Genomic DNA, 21,697 nt, shown 5'->3' with positions numbered 1-21,697 from the left:
CTCTCATCTTATTCTTTATAGCCTTCACTCTGTCCTTCATTCCTAAAGCATTCATAAATGGCAATACAATTTCGGCATTCAATGACGTGGACTAGAGAGATTATTTAATTGCCCAATATTTTCTATCCTGTGCATTACCCTACCTTAGCAAATTTTGGTAATTTAACCATCAGAAGCCAAAGAGAATGTGGTTATATACCATCTTCCTTGTTTCATGAATTTTCTCAATTATTTCCCCCTGCTCTGTGTCCCTTGTGTTTGTTTATGATCTGAAGTCCCTGACTATCTAGAACTCTTTTATCCAGAAACTCTGTTATCTGAAATGAGGGTATGCTACTGGATGTGTTTTATCTACTTTGAAAACTGTCTAGCTCACATGAACCCTTGCTTGTCCAAATTCATTCAGTACTTGTCTAGATTCTTCAGATCATCAGGGCCTTGGGGAGCCCCACTCTATTTTCTTATTGTTTAACCTCCACTGCCAGCAACTCCAATTGCTACTTTCTATGGTAGAGACACGTGCAATGTTATCTGAATCCCACAGTTGTTCCAGTAGCTTTGCTTCTGCCTACTTTTTAAGACCCACATTATAAACATAAGAATTAGACTTTTCGAACCTCCTTTGGTATTCTGAGGCAACATAGCCAAAGGGAAAGAATACTTTTCTGCATTTAGGCACCTGTGTTCTTGAATTGGTTTTATAGCTGACTGTGTAACTTAAAACAAGTCCCAAATCACCCAATGTATTACTGTTTCTCAATCAGCTATTTGTGGATAATAGTATCTAAGCTTCCTTATTAGCTGATGTTCTGTCAATAATAGCACAGCTTTAGAAAAGTTTAGAGGGCACTATCATTTTTATAATTAATCTAGAGAAAGGGCCCTTAATAATTATTTTCATATCTCATATTTGGCAAAAAAAAAATAATAAGGTTGAGAAGTGTTAATGGAAAACTGGCATCAGATTGAGGCTTTCTCTGGACAATACAGAAGTGCGTACTGCCAGCAAATGAACACCCTCACTCTGCTTGAATACTTCTCATAATAGACAGATCATTACTACTTCTAAAAGTTTCCATTATTGAACTCTAAGTTAGATATTTCTTTCTTGCATAAGGCAAAAAATACCACTTTGGGAGATTTTCATTGTTTGTCCAAATGTAGTTCAACTTACCAACCATTTACCAAGCACTTCCTATATGCAAAGTCCTGTGTTAGTCATCTAGGATTATAAAGATTAAGTCAGCTTGGTTCCTGCACTCAAAATCTTTGCAAATGCTCTACAAATGAAAGGTTGAATGTATTATCCAATGCAGTTGGATACTTTAAAGAGAGATACTCCACTACTAGCTAAGATGGAATAATAGAGACTTACTGTTCTATCTGGAACAACCAAAATGATGAACAGAATTTGTGCAACAATAGTTTTTAAAACACTGGATATTAGGCAACAAAATCCAGTGATTCCCAAGAAATGGGAAACAAACAATTGCCCCTACAAAAGTTTGCTGCCTTGAGAGAGTTTTCAGGCCCTTGTGTAGGACTGGGGAATCCAAGCACAGAAGTCCAGTGGACTCACTGGAGAACATGGAAATGATTCTTAGAGACCAAGGCAACTAGAGTTTGCAGAACAGACTACTGAAGAAGGGAGAGCTGTACAGAACAAGAAAGGGCCTTCTATATACAGAGGGCCCCCTTATCTACAGAGGGCCCCTTGAATATTCAGCAGAGTATTGATCAAAGAAAGCACATGAAGAAGCTACCCAATGAAGAAGTTATCACCCAGAAAAATTAGAGGAAGCAGAACCATGAATACTGCCTGCTTCCACCAGCCAGACTGAAAATTCCCATAATTCATGGAACATTGGGTAGAGTACTCAGAAGGTTCTTTTCTCAGGATTGAAAAATAATCCACCTTAGAATAAACACGGTTCTGGTTCCACCTAACAAATCTTAAAAACAAGACCCAAAAGGAGCAAACTGTTTACAAGCAATTTAACTGCATCCCAGAACAAAGCTCAAGAATATTTATAGGAATACAAAAATAGCCAGTACCCACCAAAGTAAAATTCACAAAGTATGGCATCCAGTAAAAAAAACTTCCAGTAGATGACATGATATTATACATGGAAAATCCGATAGACTCCACCAAAAGTCTGCTAGAACTGATACATGAATTCAGCAAAGTTGCAGGATACAAAAATCAATGTACAGAAATCAGTTGCATTCTTATACACTAACAATGAAGCAACAGAAAGACAAATAAAGAAACTGATCCCATTCACAATTGCACCAAGAAGCATAAAATACCTAGGAATAAATCTAACCAAAGATGTAAAAGATCTGTATGTTGAAAACTATAGAAAGCTTATGAAGGAAATTGAAGAAGATATGAAGAAATGGAAAGACATTCCCTGCTCATGGATTGGAAAAATAAATATTGTCAAAATGTCAATACTACCCAAAGCTATCTACACATTCAATGCAATCCCAATCAAAATCGCACCAGCATTCTTCTTGAAACTAGAACAAGCAATCCTAAAATTCATATGGAACCACAAAAGGCCCCGAATAGCCAAAGGAATTTTGAAGAAGAAGACCAAAGCAGGAGGCATCACAATCCCAGACTTTAGCCTCTACTACAAAGCTGTCATCATTAAGACAGCATGGTATTGGCACAAAAACAGGCACATAGACCAATGGAATAGAATAGAAACCCCAGAACTGGACCCACAAACGTATGGCCAACTAATCTTTGACAAAGCAGGAAAGAACATCCAATGGAAAAAAGACAGTCTCTTTATCAAATGGTGCTGGGAGAACGGGACAGCAACATGCAGAAGGTTGAAACTAGACCACTTTCTCACACCATTCACAAAAATAAACTCAAAATGGATAAAGGACCTGAATGTGAGACAGGAAACCATCAAAACCCTAGAGGAGAAAGCAGGAAAAGACCTCTCTGACCTCAGCCGTAGCAATCTCTTACTCGACACATCCCCAAAGGCAAGGGAATTAAAAGCAAAAATGAACTACTGGGACCTTATGAAGATAAAAAGCTTCTGCACAGCAAAGGAAACAACCAACAAAACTAAAAGGCAACCAATGGAATAGGAAAAGATATTTGCAAATGACATATCGGACAAAGGGCTAGTATCCAAAATCTATAAAGAACTCACCAAACTCCACACCCAAAAAACAAATAACCCAGTGAAGAAATGGGCAGAAAACATGAATAGACACTTCTCTAAAGAAGACATCCGGATGGCCAACAGGCACATGAAAAGATGCTCAACGTCGATCCTCATCAGGGAAATACAAATCAAAATCACACTCAGATATCACCTCATGCCAGTCAGAGTGGCTAAAATGAACAAATCAGGAGACTATAGATGCTGGAGAGGATGTGGAGAAACGGGAACCCTCTTGCACTGTTGGTGGGAATGCAAATTGGTGCAGCCACTCTGGAAAGCAGTGTGGAGGTTCCTCAGAAAATTAAAAATAGACCTACCCTATGACCCAGCAATAGCACTGCTAGGAATTTACCCAAGGGATACAGGAGAACTGATGCACAGGGGCACTTGTACCCCAATATTTATAGCAGCACTCTCAACAATAGCCAAATTATGGAAAGAGCCTAAATGTCCATCAACTGATGAATGGATAAAGAAATTGTGGTTTATATACACAATGGAGTACTACGTGGCAATGAGAAAGAATGAAATATGGCCCTTTGTAGCAACGTGGATGGAACTGGAGAGTGTGATGCTAAGTGAAATAAGCCATACAGAGAAAGACAGATACCATATGGTTTCACTCTTATGTGGATCCTGAGAAACTTAACAGAAACGCATGGAGGAGGGGAAGGAAAAAAAAAAAGAGGTTAGAGTGGGAGAGAGCCAAAGCATAAGAGACTCTTGGAAACTGAGAACAAACTGAGGGTTGATGGGGGTGGGAGGGAGGGGAGGGTGGGTGATGGGTGTTGAGGAGGGCACCTTTTGGGATGAGCACTGGGTGTTGTATGGAAACCAATTTGACAATAAATTTCATAAAAAAAAAAAAACTGCCAGTAATGCAAGGAGGCAGGAAAATATGACCAATAATTAGGACAAATAATAACCAATCAAAACCAACCCAGGACTGACACAGATGTTAGAATGAGCAGACAAGGACATTCAAACAACTATTAAAACTGTTTTACAGGTAGTCAACTAGTGAAGTACAAACATGGAAGATATTTAAAAGACCCAAGTTGAACTGCTACTGAGGAAAACTATAATTTCTTTCTTTAATTTTTTTATTTTTATTTAAAAATTTTTTTCCAATGTTTATTTATTTATTTTAAGAGAGAAAGAAACCAGGGAAGGGGCAGAGAGAGAAGGAGACAGAATCCCAAGCAGGCTCCACACCATCAGCACAGAGTCTGATGTGGGATTCAAACTCACAAACCACGAGATCATGACGTGAGCTGAAATCAAGAATCAGACATTTAACCAACCGAGACAGCCAGGCACCCTGAAAACTATAATTTCTGAAATAAAAATTACACTGAATGGATTTAATGACAGATTGGCTATTGTGAGAAAAAAGAAACCTTTAAGGAACTTTAATAAATAGCAGCAGACCCTCTGTCTAATTACACACAGGGAGAAAAAAAGAATGAATAAAAGGAGACTCACTGATCTTTGGAACCATTCAAGTAGTCCAATGTTCATATCATTGGGGGCTACAAGGAGAGTTGGTGGGGAATGGAAAAAGAATTGAAGCCCAAGCATCTGGAAACATATAGCAAACTAAACCAGCAAACATCATAAAGAAATTCTTCAAACCAATGATAAAGAGAAGATCTCAAAAGCAGTCATAGGAAAACGACATATTATGCGCAGAGGAACAACAACAAAAGAATGACAGCCATTTCTCATCAGAATCAATGCGAGTGAGGTAACAGTGAACAATATCTTTAAAGATGAAAAACTGTCAACCTAGAATTGTGTACCCAGTGAAAATACATTTTAGAAATGAAGACAAAACAAAGACTTTTAAACACACAGAAGAAGAAAGACTTTGTCACCAGTAGATCCACACTACAAGAAATTTAAAGGGAAGTCCTTTAGATAGAAAGAAAAATACTGGATCTACACAAAGGAATGAAGAGTTCTGGAAGGGTAAGTATGTAAGACTTTATAAAATTAGCTAAAGCTGTCTAAAAGATAATTGGCTGTTTAAACAAACCAAAAAGTAATATAAAGTTGATTATATACATAAAGGAAATGTATGACAAAATTAGCACGAAGCCTTAGAGGGGAGAAATAGATGTACTCTATTATAATGTTCTTAAGCTATGTGTGAAGTACAATATAACAGAACAACGAGTTTTAACTAAGGTGACAATGAAGGAGATCAAATAGTAGCATAAAAAATACTCAACCTAAAAGAAGGTGGAAATAGAGGAAATAGGAAACAAATAAAAGAGGGGAAAAAATAGATCTTGCCATTTACGCTGGACTCAAAGAAAAAAACTATATCCCCTTTCCAGAGTAAAATAGATCCCCCTTATGTGGAAATGCTGCCAAGGCCATATCTGAAACAGGTGCTTCATAAGACAATGCTTGTCCTCCTCAAGGTCTGACCTTGCCCTCCTCTCATTACCAATAACTGGAGTCAAGTCAAGTCAAGTCAAGAAATAGAATGTCTGCTCATTCTACACCAAAAAAGTTGCAAGATCTGACAAATAGGCACTGGCAGAAACCAGCAAGAGACCCATGGAAGTGAATCTTGAGAGGATTGGATAATGGAGACCTGGAGATAAAGATGAATGGGAAGAATTCATTGACATGGGAGCATTCTTCCTTGACTCAGGATTTTACAGCCTGGCAAAAACATCAGGATCCAGTCATAACATACTGCTGGCATGACTCTTTGAAGCTTGGATATAACAATGGATTATATTAAATAAGATAGAGTTGTTAGAATGAATTTGGCAGACTATCGAGGAAGAGCCAAGGGGGATTAGAAATGTTAAAATGGATTTATTAGTGAGATCAGAGAAGTCTCCATCTGTCTATATTCCCCAGAAAGTCCCAAAGTACATTACTCTGGCTAAAGCAATAAGAGATGCAGTGATTAAAAAAGCCCTGGTAACTCCAATAGTGGCTGTCCCTGCACACTGGGCTTGGCAGAAGGAAATGGTGCCATAATCTAAACTCCTTAGCATCAATAAGGATGATAGAACTCTGGAATGTTAGACGTCAGGTGGCAATTCTTAAGTGACGTAGAAGGTATATGTGATTACCATATGGGCACAAAGGCTGGAAGATGCTTTGGCCCTCTGACATCTGTGGCAGTGGCTAAAAGGCCAGTGTGTTCCTAGCGAGGAAACAGATTAACAGCCAACTAAGATAGTGCCTGACTTGCAGAACTGCAAAAAGAAAATTGTGAGCTGTCATAAGCACACCTCAAAGGAGATACAATAGGTCCACACACACACACCTTGCAGTTATTTCCCCATTCCCCAAGTGCATGATTTGGATAGATAAACAAAGTAGCTGTCAGTATCCTCCCGCTGGTTCCCCGACCTACAAAGTAAGAGCTATTAGGTAGGAAGGGCAAAGTGGAAGCCTCTGAAATTATCCTTCCCCAACCCCACCAGCCAAGAGAACAAACCCAAGTCAGCACTACATCCTAAAGGAGAATTAATACCACCATCAAAGACAAACTACACATGTATGATATTCTCCATCATGTCCATGTATAATGTACCTGTACAGCCCTTGAAAACATAAACTAACAGATCATGATGACTGATGACTGATGACGGTAGTAGACCACCATAAACTTAACCAACTGGTAGCCCAATCTAAACTGCTTAGCTATAAATGATATCTTTACTAAAACAGATCAACACAGCCTCTGGCACTCCGTATGTTGCTATTGATCTGGTGAACATATTCTTTTCAACCCATCATCAATAACCAGGATCAAAAGCAGTTCTCAATTAAGTGAGAAGGACATCAGTACACATTCATAGTCTTGCTTAAGGCTATGTAAAGCCTCTTGTGCAATGACAAAGTAGTCTGAAGGGATCTTAATTGCTTTAATATGTGGAATGCTATACTGATGACATCATGCAAATTTAACCTGGTAAATAGAAATAGCAAGTTGTGTGTCAGGAAATTAAACCCCACAAAGATTCCCCAACCTGGCCCATCAGTGACATTTTTAGGAGTCCAGTGATGTGAGGTATGCTGCTACATCATCTTCCATCTTTGAGGTAAAGGACAGGATGTTAGATTTTGTACCTTATCTATTTTCTATTGCAGCACAACAAACCACAACAAAACTTAGTGAGGTAAAATAACAACCATGTTATTATGTTCATGGATTCTGAGGGTCAGGAATTTGGACAAGACACCAGGAATGTTTTGTTTCAACTTCTGGATTTCTGCCAGCTTTTCTAAACTGGGGTTCCATGGTAGAATTAAGCCCTGGTGCCCTAAGGCATCCATTTGTATGTCGTGAACTAATTTCTCTCCTGTGCATTTAGAATGGTACCAGTTATGTACTGTACTTGGGAGAATGGCAGAAAATAGTCACTCAAATCACTTTCTGTCTTCTCTAGCTCACATGAGGAACCTCAGTTGAGAAAGGCTGGCTGGAGCTTTAGGTGGGGAACTCAAATGGTTGGGGGGGGGTGACTCAAACTGGACCAGAATCTTACAAGGTCGTCTTCACCTATAGTTCTACTGCCTGGGCTGGGAGACTTGAAGGCTAAGCTCAGTAAGGACTGTCAACTGGACCACCAACATATGGCCTCACCATGTGGGTTGGATTTCTTCACAGAATGGCAGCTTCAGGGTAGTTGGAAGAGCAAGTGTCCCAATGGACAAGGGAGAAGCTACATAGCCTTTTATGACCCAGCCTCAGAAGTCACAGAGAATACCTTCTGTCGTCCTCTGCTAGTTGAAGCAGTAAAAACCCTTCCCACATTCCAGAAGAAGGGACATGGTCCTTGTCTCTTGATGGCAGGAATGTCAAAGAATTTTGAGGTGTTTAAAAACCACTAAAAATCTTCAGAAATTAGAGGCAGCATATACTCCTCCTGGGAATACCACTTGGATTCCTTTATTGGGTGACATGGAAGGCTGCCAGTTTTGAGTGTCAGAGCAAAATCTATAGCAGATCTTGCCATAATGCAAATGGCCCTGCCACTCAGGCCACACAACCAGGAGATCTAGTGGTGCCATTTACTGTGAATAAAGATGTTGTATGAGTGTAGTCTCCTTCAAGCCCAATAAAAAGAGTTGCAGCACAGATCCTAGAGTTCTAGAGCTAGAATTTCCTTCTGCAGCAGAAAATGAAAAACCATTTGAAAAGCATCTCCTGGACCCTGATTGAGATGGATCTCCTGACACAGGACATCAAGTGACTGTGCAGCCAGAAATGCCCATTATGAGCTGGGTAGTATTAGACAAAGTTGGACAGGCACAGCAGTAATACGTCATACAATGGAAATGGTTCATTTGAGATTGGGCCAGAAGGGATCGGGAGGACAGAAGGAACTTCCATCTGCCTCATACTCCTGTGTTATCCACCTCTCTTGCTCAGTTCACACCCAAGGCCTTATGATTCCCTAAAACCAACAAGTGAGAAAGAACTTGGACCTAGTTCTTAGATGGGTTGTCTTAACAAGTTAGTGCTAGCAATAATTGGACCACCACCAAACTATAGCCCTGTTCAGGGTAGCCCTGAAGGATACTGAAGGTCACTCCTTCCAATGAGCAGAGCTGTGAACAATCCACTTGCTCCTTTCAGTTTATGGGTAGGGAGAAGTAGTCTGAGTTACAGGTATATCTGGACCCATGGGCGGTGGTGAATGGCTTCCTGATTGGGTCAGAAGCCTCAAGTTTGGAGGCAAAAAAGAAGTTTGGAGACAAAAAAGAAAGCATGGAGAAAATCTTATAGATGGGCCCATGCTACTGGGCAAACAACACTCGGATCTCTGTCTCAAATCCAGGTGCACCAGAGCACCTCCCCTACAAGTGTGGCACCAAACCACTAGGTGGACAGGGTGTCTTGAGGATGCCAGCTAGCCTCTTTCCCTAGCCCCTCCAGGACTTGCATGACAGAGGGGACATGGAGCAGAGATGGAGGGTCTTCATGGTCCCAACAGTATGTGTGCCATCTCACAAAGACTGGTCTAGCAACTGTACTGAATCACTGAAACTGCTGTACCAGTCACCAGAGAGACTGACAAGGAACCCTCCATATGGCACACACTCCTTAAGGAAACCAGCAGTCACTTGGAGGTAGATCTTTTCCATCAGATACCCTCTATCCTGGAGGGAGCATTGGCTCAGCCTTACCGGAAATGGATGTGTGTTTGCCTTCCCTGACCCAGCATCTCTGCCAACACCGCCATCCACTTAACCATTCTGATGTATGTGCACACCTAGATGTTTGAGGAGTTATTACCCCAGAGGCAACCCTTGACCACTTGGCACCAGGAGCCAGGAAATGATCCATCCTCACTTCCTCTCCTTAAGAGGATGGTCCTCAAAGGTCCAAGGAGAACAGAGCCAATTTGACCACACTAGGAACCAGATCAATAAAGCACCTTGGGTTCCTTTCTCTCCATCTTGTTTGACATCTCTTACTTCCTCATTCCTGGTGCCAGTGTTTCCCAAATAAACCACCTCCATCATGCTCCTTTCTCAGGTTTTGCTATCTGAGAGAACCTAGGCTAAGATGCTATCTCAGACCTCCTCACAAAACATGATTTTTCTGTGAAGTGAGGGGTCCATGTGCTGTAATTCAAGCAATCTCTACTCACGTGGGCACCAAGGTGCTTTTTTGTTTGTTTTCTTGCTTGCTTGTTTGTTTGCTTGCTTATTTTTAGGCAAGAAAAAAAATCAGAGAACACAAAATATCAGGTTCCTGCTTAGGTTATTATAGATACCCTATTATAGATAACCTCTATTTGTGGCTGCAACGCCCATCACATTGGCCTTCAGGTAGGCTGTGCAGGTGATGCACTGCACAGGGACCTTGTCTAGGGGGTGGGTGGGTCTTCACTCACTAGGCAGAGTCCTGGCACAGGCTGCATCTGCCCAGAGGAAGGGTGGCCTGCTCCTAATCCCCAAAAGGAACTGGTGGCTCATTAAGTCATGTACCTGAGAGGAACCTCCACACAAGAAGGCCACATTTCCTATACACCAGAAGATCATCCTATAGACCAGTAAAGTGCAGCATCCACCCCATTCCCACCTGTGCTGTTTAGCTCTTGAGAGCCTCACATTTGGTTCAAAGCTAAGAGCATTATTTTTCTTAATTAAGTAAAAACTCAAAACAAAGCTCAGCAGTCCAGAAGTAGTGAGAAAAACATGTTTTTGAAAATAAAAATTATCTAAGGCTAGGCCAGCCCCTCCTATGGACAGATGAGAAAACCGAGTCCAGAACCACTTCTGCATGGCCGGCTACTCTCGCCAGGCCAGGTGTCAGGTTCCAGCCAGGGCATGGCTCGGTAGTGTCTGTGAGCCAGCTCATGTTCTGGTAAAGAACTTCTGCCATTGACTAAATGACCCCTTTCCTGAAAGCAACGTGATGAGGAGGAGTAAAGGAAGAAAACGAAACACCAGTCAACAAGGCACAAACTTAAATTATACATTTTTCACTTGTGCGTGTTGTTTTGAAGGAACTTCTGGGTTTTATGACCACTAAACAATCTCTTGTGACTCTGGTTACTACACGTCTGGAAAACTGTGTACATGTGGTGCATTCTCATTATTTCAATGTATATTGAATGCCAGGCCAAAAATAGGATAAAAGAGGTTCATTGAATGGCCATTTGACTGTTGTGCTTCCAACAAGCCAGGGACAATACATTGGGGCCTTTTCACTCGCTGGTGGCACAGCTGTGAGAGTGTTCTGTTGTAAGTGGTAACTGATCATATTTCACTGTAAAATGAAAGATGAAATTAATGAAAGATCTAGTTATAGATCCTCTAAGAAGAAGCCAAGAAAGAGACACAGTAAGATGGTTTCCGAGAAATGAACTAAAGAGCAGGAAGGAAGGTACTGTGGCCCAGGTTTAAAGAATTGGTAAATTCCAGCTAGAGCTCTTTCATTTACCTCCACATTTGGTGCTGGCTCTTCCTCATTAACTTTCCCCAGGGGTTATTCCTTATCCTTCTCAAGTGAACAGATCAGTGATAATGGCAATGCACTTGACATCTTCCATGCAAGGAGGGAGTCTGCCCACATCCTCTCCTTCACCCCAGAGCAGGCAGCTGAACTGGAACACATATTTGCCATGGCTCTCCAGGGTGCACATTTTGGAAACTTAAGACCCACCTGGTGGATCTGGGCCCCCAAATTCTCACCACCCTGCTTTCTTTTCTGTCTTAGCTCAAGGAATAGGAAACTGACAAGCAGCCACTCACTTGCCCCTGTCTGCTGGTTGCATAATGCTTGGGGTCTACACACCTGCAGGAAGTGACCCAGGAGGAAGTGAAGTTTGAAGGGTGAATGAGATTTCTGCAGACTGTCACCTGCACAGTGGGAAGAGTGTCCCAAAATGTGAGGAACTTGTTTTGCATCTCAGGCAGGCACAGAGTGTGGATCCACTTCAAACCCGAGGAGGTGATTCTACTCCCTCTGCTTCAAAGTAGCAGGGAGGGAAAGAGTGGCCCTTTTGTATAATACTGGAACCCCACTTCTTGGTCAGAGTCCCAACTCTGTTGCTCATCAGCTCTGTGACTCGAAGCAACTACGTTAACATCTCTCTCCCTTATCTTCCTTATGTGGGAGCTGAGGACAATAGCAACTAACATTTATTGACTGTTTGCTATGTGCCAAGTCCCAGTTCAGAACTCTTTACTCAGAGTTCATTCATTTATTCCTCATAATGATCCCCTGAACTAGACAGGATTACTGTCCCCATTTTGCAGATGAGAAAACAGAGTGACACAGCTGGGGAATGACAGAGGCAGCATTCAAACCCAATGATCTGGCTCCATTATTCATGCCCTTAGCCACTCAATAAAGTGGCAAACAACATCACCTCCTTCACAGGGTATGTTGAGAGATGGAAGTGAGTTAATCATGAGGAGTGCTTAGAGCACATAGTGCCAGCCATCTGCTCAATAAATGTGCGCTCCCTCTACTCTCATGTTCTGCTCTCATTTGGGGCTGATGGTGAGGATGCTGGAGTCGAAGAGGGAATGGGCATAGAGATGGGACAGCAGTAACCAGCCTGGGAGAGCCAGGGTGATGTGAGTCTACCTTTCCCTAGCAGTTCCCCTTTCCACCCAGGCAAGAGGAGGAATGTACAACTCTCTCTGTGTAACAGCCCACAAAGAATCTCTGTGCTCACTTTGGGCCAGGTGACCTGTGATCCCATCCCCATGCTTCTGAAGCTCTCAGCACAAGCAGGAAAACCAGATCACTCACCTTGTATGGCCCCAACAGGCTCGTCCTTTCTGTTTTAGTTTTTCTGACTAGGAGACACCCTTTTCTCCAGGGGACTGACATCAAGGTTCTGCTCCCTGTGTTTGCTGTGTGTCCCCCATCGTCAGACCTATTTCCTGCCTTCTCTGCTCTGTTCTGTGCACTAGCAGGCTAAGTGCTGTGAACTGTCCTTGATTCCCTTGCCGGTGGGCTTCCTGTTGGGCTTGGTCAGCAACGGGAGTCGCCAGCAGGAAAGAAAAAGGCAGGAGGAAAGGGATCAGAGTATTTCCTCCCTGCTTCACTGGTGTCTGACAAGACCTGTGACCCTTCTCCACTCCAGCTTCCGCTGAGGGTATCCCTCCTGCACAGCACCAGCCCCTGGGCTCTGGTGACTGTTTCCTCCTCTTGTCCCTTTGCCCTGGGGCGCCTGTGGCTTCCCACTGTTTCTGGTATCTGGGTGCTCCCACCTCTGTTTACACCCCTTACCCATTTCACACCACTGTAAACTGTGCCTTAATTCATGCTCTGCATTTCCCCGTCTGGTTGAACTCAGGGCCCTGCTAGGACCATGGCTGATACACTTACAAGTCAAGGGATCATTTTACCCATGAAGCTCAGAGGCTGTACCTGTTCCATTAATTATTATTCTAAAAGTTAATCTGATTGTAAATGTTGACTAGTGCAACATTAATGTTGACTAACGTTAAAATTTAGAAATGATAGATGAGCATAAGAAAGAAAACAAATACCACATGTATTCTCAGCCCCCAAAGATAATCACTGTTTTACCATGTGCATTTCTCCTAATTGCAAATGGATCATCTTGCATTGGTTACTGGCTTAAATATACGATGAATAATTTTCTTCATCAATAAATATACCTCAACATTAATGAATTTACTTCTAAAACCTCTAACACAAAATCCCTAATGGCTGTACTGTATCCCGTGTAGGCCACTACTATAGTTTAATCAGCCCTCTGCTAACAAAGATTCAGGTAGGTTCCAATTTTTCCTGATTATAAACACTGCTGCAATAAACATCCTTATACAATATAAAATACTTGAAAATACAACCGATAAACAGTCTTCCTACAGCAAAAGCCTCGCTTATGCTGTAGCAGCAGGGTCACCCCCTCTCAAGAGATAATAATATCTGCCTTCACTGCCTCCCACTGATGTTGTGAGGTTCAACTGAGAAAATGTATAAGTAAGTTCTTGATATGCTGTAACGTGTATGGGGTGACTATTACAGTATGATCTAATTCTATCACAACAGCCCTGCAAGGCAAGCATGGTGGAGATATCCTCCAGGCACATTGTCCTGACAGTTTTGCCAGACATGAAGAACTGAAGGCTTACTTTTAGGCTTTTATACATTTATGTCTCTTTAGCACAACAAAGAATCATGCATAAGAAAAAGCAGCCTTCCAGTACAAGAGTAAACTACCAGCTGGTTGTACATTCGATCTGTTCTGGTGCATGTTAACTCACTGTGTCCCTTCCAGAGGACCGTGTCAAACAATCGAAGGAGTGTGAATCATCTGAGAGGTCCCTGGGGCTCTGAGGTCCCTCACCGCAAATGTTGGCTACCCCAACCCCTAGAGCTGACTAGTCATAAGAACTACTTTCCAGTCCTTCCTTGATAGTCTCTTCCAAAAAACCACTTTAGATAACTGCATGATTAAAAAAAAAAAATCAGCAGTAGTTTGGTTTTTTTTTTTTAATTGAAACTTTTATGTCAGGTGGAGAAGCTACATTGACATCTCACATAAAAACCACCCTGTCACTCAGAAGAAGGCATTCCACTTTGGATGAATTCTTGATTTACCTTCTACAAATCTAAGTTCGTGGATGTTCTCTGCTCTTGCTGAAGCAATACTATTAAAATGTCAAACATAGTTTCCCGGAGCAAGAGACCTACACAGATTTCAATTCTTAATGAAAGGCACCAGACAAGTTTTCAAAATCTGACTTGCGTCATGCTTAATGCTGTTTGTTAACTAGTGTGAAAAGAAAAGGTTTCAGGGCATGAAAGCAGTTATGTTCTATGAAGGTAAATGATGTTCTCAGGCATGATATTCTATATGATTGCTTGTTTTCTATTGTGGTTTCATTTTCCACAAAAGTCCAATAAAGGGGACATAACCCTATTTTATAATGCCATCAACTGCTTTTATTTTAAATCCCCATGAATTAAGAGGGGGCACAAAGCCTTCCCTCTGACTGTTTTCTCAACTACTTGTTCATTTTTATCTCTTCTGGGAAGGGCAGAAAGGAGGATCAGGATATGGTGTTTAATGTGCCAGATATAACTCACCTCAACAGCAGCAGAGGCTCATGGCTTGCTTTCTGTGTGAGTCAAGGAAACACCTGCCACCTGGTCCCACAACCTGATCTAGGGGTCTTGGCAAAGAAAGGTGTGCATGCCTTCCAGAGACGCTGAAATTGCCTTTGTTTCCTTCCTTCCTAATCTTATCTCTGTATATATTCCACTGTTTCCATGGGTTTATTCATTTCCATCACCACTACTGCCTCATGGTTGCTTTTTTTTTGGGTTTTTTTTTTTTTTTGTGGTTGTGTATTCAACCAAAGAAAATGAGTAAGAAAACAATTATGATAGTGAAAAAAAAAAAAGATTCAAAACTGCCATATGTGAGACCCATGGGAGTCCCTGATTAATTTTCATTTTCATCATTTAGTTCTAAGCTTGGCCTGATTCACTAAATGTGTGAATAAGTATGGTCATGGACTTGATTTCCTTGCAGCTTTGGGGAAAAAAAATGAACTAGCCCAAGTCTCTTTCTTACCATGATCGGTTCCTGAAAGGCAAGGGCTGATGCCATGTGCATGTGGCCCCAACACCACAGCAGCAGACCTCTGTCACACAGCAATTCCCAAAGTGGGAATTCTGAAAGATTTTAGAGAGCACTCAGCTAACACTGAAAGCATCAGGTTGGAGATAAAATTATCCATTCCTTTGTTTGTGTCTCCCTTGTCTTTTCTGGGATGCATATCCTCCTACCCATTTTCAGTGCCCAATATACTGATTCTGAAATAATAATCAGTTCACGAATAGTTACAATGGTTAGGGCATTCTAGGAGCCTAGCATGATAAGAGCACACAAAGTACTTGGAGAAATCCAAAAGTGGGAAGACCACTGCATTCTGGGAACCATTAGGAAAGGCTCCTAGAAGACCAGAGGCAAGCTGAGCCTTGGACAGGTAGGAAGGTCATGTGGGACTAAGCGATGTGGGCAAAAGAAGGGAAGACATGGCATTTGTGGAGCATAGTTTGACAGAGCTGAAAAGGTAAGTTTGAACAGGTGTGCTAAGGAAGTGGTGAGTCTGATTAGAAAAAGTTTTCACCAAGGGGCACCCACCCCTAAAGGCAGCATGTCTTTAGGAACCAGTTGGTTCAATGAAAGCCCAAGAGATTTCTACCTGATCCTACAGGTAACAGAAAGGAGAATGGCATTGGGACAGATATCTTTAAGGACTATTCATGTGACACTAATGACCAAAATGGGGGTCGAGAGGCTCCTACGCACTCCAGCTGAGGGGCCATGAGGCTGAGGAGACAGTGGCCATGACAATGGAGAGGGTAGAAGTGAATGATCAAGGTTGGCCAAGAAGACTTGACAGAACTCAGAGCTTCCCACAGTCCTCTCAGTATATATGTCATGAAAAAAGCCTTTCTCTTTCTCTAAAAGTCTCCCCATTCTATTCCTTTGCTTTGCCCTTAATGGTCTGATCAGCTATGCTGTGCTAAAACGTTAAGGGTAGGGGTGCCTGGGTGGCTTAGTTGGTTAAGCGTCCAACTCTTGGTTTCAGCTCAAGTCATGAACTCGCGGTTCATGGTTCGAGCCTTGCTGCCGCTGCAGGTGCAAATGAAGCCTGCTTGGGATTCTCTCTCTCCTCTTTCTCTGCCCCTCCTCTGTTCACTCCCTCGAAAGAAGAAAGAAAGAAAGAAAGAAAGAAAGAAAGAAAGAAAGAAAGAAAGAAAGAAAGAAGAAAGAAAGAAAACACCTTTAAAATGTTAAGGGCAGATTATGACTTAAAATAAGAGCAAGATAAAATTGCACAGTGATGAGAAATACTGAGCAGTGAGCACACTGTAAGAAATAACTTGTCAGAGAATTTCTTCAAAATTCTAGTAAAATACAGTTTCGAAAAGTAAGAAAACAAAAAAAATTGGACAGGGTTGCAAGGAGTTACACAAGAAGCCATTTACTCCAAATTTCTCTTCAAGTTGTGGCATTTGGGTTGTGGCTGATTGCTGTGACACCAAGAGAAAGCACATTGGCTTGGATTAAATATCATTATTCTGCTTTCCAAATTGCCTTGATTGCTCAGGGTCATAGCCCTCCACACATCTGGACTCCAGGAATGAGTCATTTAAAGAGGCACCCCCAAACAGAAGTTTCTGTTCTCTCCCCTTGCTCTATTGCGTGCTGTGTACTTGGACCGCCGGTTAAACAAATCAGGGAAGAAAACAGAAGTATTTAAAGCAGTCATGCAAATTTCCACAGGCATAGGGTCTGAAAGAAATTGGGCCTGGCCAAAATGACCTCAGGCGTCTGCCGAGGAAAAGAATCTTGCTTCTAAGAATGTTCTGCAGCCTTCCACGTCTCCTTCCATGACAGGCATCAGTGGTGTGACAATTAAGTGTGGTGGGTGGGCATTTCTGTGGGCTGGGAGCCTATTTTAACTTCCAACTGTGGGAGTGAGCTTTAACTCTGTGCTAAAATTAGGGGAATCCAGCAACTCCTGTGGTTATTTCAATCAGTTCCCACTTATTGAGTAGCAGCAGCACAGTTAAGTAATAACATGGTAACCTTGCCAAGACATAAATGAAATGCTGAGTGTTGCCCAGTTGGACCTGAAATCACTTCAATGATCTAAGTGGAGAGCCAAACCGACAAAAGGACTGCTGGCACCTCTGAGGTGGGGGGAACTGGGGACATGGAAATAGAGTCCCCACGGCAGCTCCTCCGATGCTTGGGGAAATTTTAAGGGAGCAGGAACCGACTGGCCAGGCAATCCAAATTTCCCTAACAAAATTCCAAGATCCCCAGTGGTCAGGAAACCTTGATTTGACCTCCCCTCTCAGAGACCACACACTGGCTCTGCCAGAGCAGCCCACAGCCAGAGCCAAGGCATCCACGAGACCTTGGCCCTGGTGCTTGAGTTCACACCATAGTAATGAGTGTAATAATGATCTAGATAAGCAGCTTCTCACGGCTGCACTGTGCAGAGTGTTGTTCCGACTGGCTCCACTCTGGGAGGAGGATGCTTCTCTAGCTGAGAGAGAGAAGGGCCGTGATGCCAGCTTCCAGTTCAGAGCAGACGGCCGAGATAAGGAGAAAATGAAAAGGAGGAGGGGGGCAGAACCAGAAGCCTTGAAGAAAGGTTCTATCAAGATGCATGGAGCACCACGGGGCAGAGAGCCCCTCTCTCCACTGGGCTGAGGGGAGAGACAGAGGGAGAGAGAGGAGGGAGACCCAAGGTGGCAGAGGTCACTGATTACCACAGATGGAGCACCTGAATGCAGCGTTCTTCATTTCACCTTCCCCACCCTTCTGACTGTGGTGGCTATGTTCCTCTGCATGGTTAGGTTGATCCAAGTTCCAGTGCAGCCCACAGTCAAGGGGCAGGGGTTACACAGAAGCAGGACAACCAGGAGGCAGGATCATCGGTAGCCATCACAGAAGTCTGCTACCATGCACACCATTATCATTTAGCCCATCTGCTGAGAAGCAGAATGAACCACAGGAAAGAAAGGAGGAAATCAGCCGACTGTGTTACAGGTCTCACAGTGGTCGTGAACCTTGGCTGCACTCCAGAATTATCTAGGGAGCATCTAAAAACTACTGACACCTGGACCCTACCCCCAGCTATTCTAATTTAATTAGCCACAGGCAGGACCTAGACCTCAGAACATTTAAACTTCCTCATGCGATTCCAATGAACTGCAGGATTGGCAAACACTGATTTAGTCTTTCCTGCAAAGGTCAGGTAGGGACAAGACTGAACAGAGAGCATGGGCATAGGTTCTGAGCATTTCCAGGTGGAAAGGCCCATTAAAGGTCACCAAAAGAGGACCCCTCATCCCCTACCTGAGGGTTGAGTCAACTCCATACCATCCCTGACAAGGAGAGGTGCCTTGGCATCTGGAAATGTCTTCTCCCCCACTCCATACACAAGGCCAGGTAGCATACAGTGGGACACAGCTGCCTGCTTGAAGGTCACCTTGTGTTGAACTGATTTCATTGATATGTTCTTATTCCTATCCTTTGAGTTTCAGTAGAAAGGCAAAAAGATAATTCCACATAATGTTATAAAAAAAAAAATATGAGAACCAACCATATTATTGGATTGAAAGTTTGGTCCTGTCATACTGTCAAACGACGAGGAAACCTGTTCAGGTCGGAGGGGCAGTTCTTAGTAGTTCCGAATTTCATCTCTCCTCTCTCTACCCCTAGAAACTCACCTGTCCTACCTCCCATCCTGTGTACACAATGGCATCTTTCTTATTCTGACAAGAGCTTAATGGGTTACTATGCCTTTTAACAAGTGCCTTCACTTCCTTGTCCTGAAGTTGGACCTCTGCAGAAAAGTTACTAGCTTTTGTTTCATTAATTAATTGTTTTCACTCAATAATTTTTAATGTTCTTTTTAACGTTTCTTTATTTTTGAGACAGAGAGAAGGGCAGAGAGAGGGGAAAACACAGGATCCAAAGCAGGCTCCAGGTTCCAGGCTGTCAGCACGGAGTCCGACGTGGGGCTTGGACTCATGAACTGTGAGATGGTGACCTGAGCCAAAGTCTGATGCTCAACCGACTGAGCCACCCAGGCATCCCAAGAAATCTTTATTAAAAGTCAATTCCATGCCAGGTTCCCAGAGATACTGTGGTGGGGCAAAAGCAGCCACTGTTCTGCCTTCATGGGAGTCCTCACTATATAATCATACACACAGGTCACAACTGTGATCAGTGGTATGCAGGAAAGCACATCCTGGGGCCAGACTTGGTGTGGGTGTGAGGGAAGGTGAGGCTGGAGTTAAGATGGGTGGAAGGGTGTGGAGGAGGCAGTTGTGGGAAAGGTGGAGAACTCAAAGAGTGGTTCAGACATGGGGAAGAAGCATGGGCAAAGGTCCTGGGGAGGGAAGGAATATATATAGAAGAGGAACTGAAAATATTGCTGTGTGGCTAAGGACAAGTGGGAGGGAGCTCAGGAGGGAGTGTGGCTGAGGAAAGGGTAGGAGCCATGTTAAGACATATTATCATTATCACAAGAACAACAGAAGCCCATCAAAATGTGTTTATCAGTCAAGGGCAAATGCAAAGATGTCAGAAAGAGCCTCTAAAGTAGTTACTCTTCTACCCTCAATTTATACCATTACTCTGCATTTGGGTCTTAGAATATGGGTTTCTCCTCTGAGAAAATGGAAAATCCTTTTTATGTAACTAAAGGCCTCTACCATTATTCATTCTACAGCTATTCCCAGGCACCTCAAATGCACTGGGAAGTGCCCCCTGGCCAATGTCCATATAGAGCTTACACCCAGGGGAGAGTGACAGACAAGAAACAACAGCCAGGCTGCCAGGAGCCATCCTGGGGCTCCTGATATTCCCACTGCTTCCCCGAACCTAACATCCTCAAACTGGCATTGGTACAAAGTTGAGATTCCCAAATACTACAATAAACAAGACAAAGCCCCTCTTTAATCAGTCTAGTGATAAGAGACAGTTAATACAAAAAGAAATGCATATACATACACAAACCAGGTAGTTATAATTGCTATGAAAAATAAATAAGATAAGGGAGATACCAAATGATGAGGGGGTTGACACTTTATATACAATGGCCAAAGAAGGCTTCTCATTAAGTCACATTTCAGCAGGCAGCACACTAGGAAGTTATATGAGGAAATAGCACTCCAGGGAGATGGTATGGCAAGGGCAAAGATCCTGAGGTAGAATTATGCTTAGCATGTTCAAGGAACATAGGGAAGTCAGTGTTAACCAGAGGCGAGCAAGCAGTGAGTGGGGCAGCAAGGGGAGACTGTCCCTAGGGAGTAGAGGGTTCTGGTGTCAGACAGGGAGGCAGGAACCAGGTCACAGAGTCTTCCAGGCCACAGGAAGGAGTTTGGATTCAGTATTGCAGTGGAAAGTCTGCATCTATAATAAAGCCTTGCACAGAGTGGTTAAGTGCTGAGAAAAAACAAACCAGGTTAAGGAGATAGAGACTGGAAGGCTGGAGAAGCTATTTAAAACAATTTGTCAGAGAAGTTCTCTCTGAGGAAGTGACTTTCAGACTGAGCCTTGAACTATGTGAAGCAGCAACCATACAGATTGCTGGGAGAAACCAGTTCCAGGCAGAGAAAATAGCACCGAAGTGGGAATAAGCTTGATACCTCTGGAAAGAGCAAGAGGGTCACCATGGCTGGGGCTTGGTGTGGGAGGAAGGATGGAGGGAGATTAGGCTGGGGAAGCAGGCAAGGGCCAGTTCCAGAGGCCCTTGGAGGCCAGAGTAAGGCCTTCTATTCTAAATGCACGGGAAAGACTTCTGACGATTTCAAATAGAGAAATGGCATGATATTTGTTTTAGTAAGATTCCTCTGACTGCTGTGTTGAGAACAGATGATAGCAAGGACAGGTAGAAGTGAGGATGTGGGATGAGAGGTGGCTGCAGTAGTTTCGGCCTAGGAGAGCAATGGCTGTGATTAGGTTCTGGATTGAGTTCAAAAGCAGCACTCACTAATGCCTTAGACACGGGGGGGGGGGGGGGGGACAAAAGAAATCAAGACAGCTCTTGCTTTTGTTTTCTCTTGGTTTGTTGAATGAAGTGAATCAAAACCCAATGGGTTTTGCCCTTGAAGAAGAAGAGCATAGATAGAAGCTATAGCCTGAGGCAGGGGTAGGCTTGGGTGAGGGGCCACAGCCTAAGGACAGCAGAGATATGGAGGAAGACAGGCACCATGAGACTGGGAACAGGGAGCAAGGAAAGGAAGAGGCGGCCTTGGGCACCCTAAAGAGATGGGGTTGGGAAAGATCTGTGGTGGACCGCCTCAGAGTTTTGCTCCCTACATTTTTACTGTGTGCAAAAATGACTCTGTGTGTGTGTGTGTGTGTGTGTGTGTGTGTGTGTGTGTGCGCGCGTGCATGTGTGTGTGTATAAACCTATGGAATTTAGCCCTTGTATAGATACATATAACAAACACTACCATAAGAACTCTGAACAATTCTTTT

General features: G+C 43.0%; 1 long non-coding RNA gene across 2 annotated transcripts in view; it reads right to left on the bottom strand.

The window, feature by feature from the left end:
* Positions 1 to 21,697, bottom strand: part of LOC125176853 (uncharacterized) — a 236,674-nt gene that overhangs the window by 125,984 nt on the left and 88,993 nt on the right. The gene's annotated exons all lie outside the window — the stretch shown is intronic.

Source organism: Prionailurus viverrinus, chromosome A1 (genome assembly GCF_022837055.1).
Source record: "Prionailurus viverrinus isolate Anna chromosome A1, UM_Priviv_1.0, whole genome shotgun sequence".
Taxonomy (NCBI): Eukaryota; Metazoa; Chordata; class Mammalia; order Carnivora; family Felidae; genus Prionailurus; species Prionailurus viverrinus.
The sequence above is the reverse complement of the archived record's forward strand: the minus strand, read 5'-3'. Positions and strand labels throughout refer to the sequence as shown.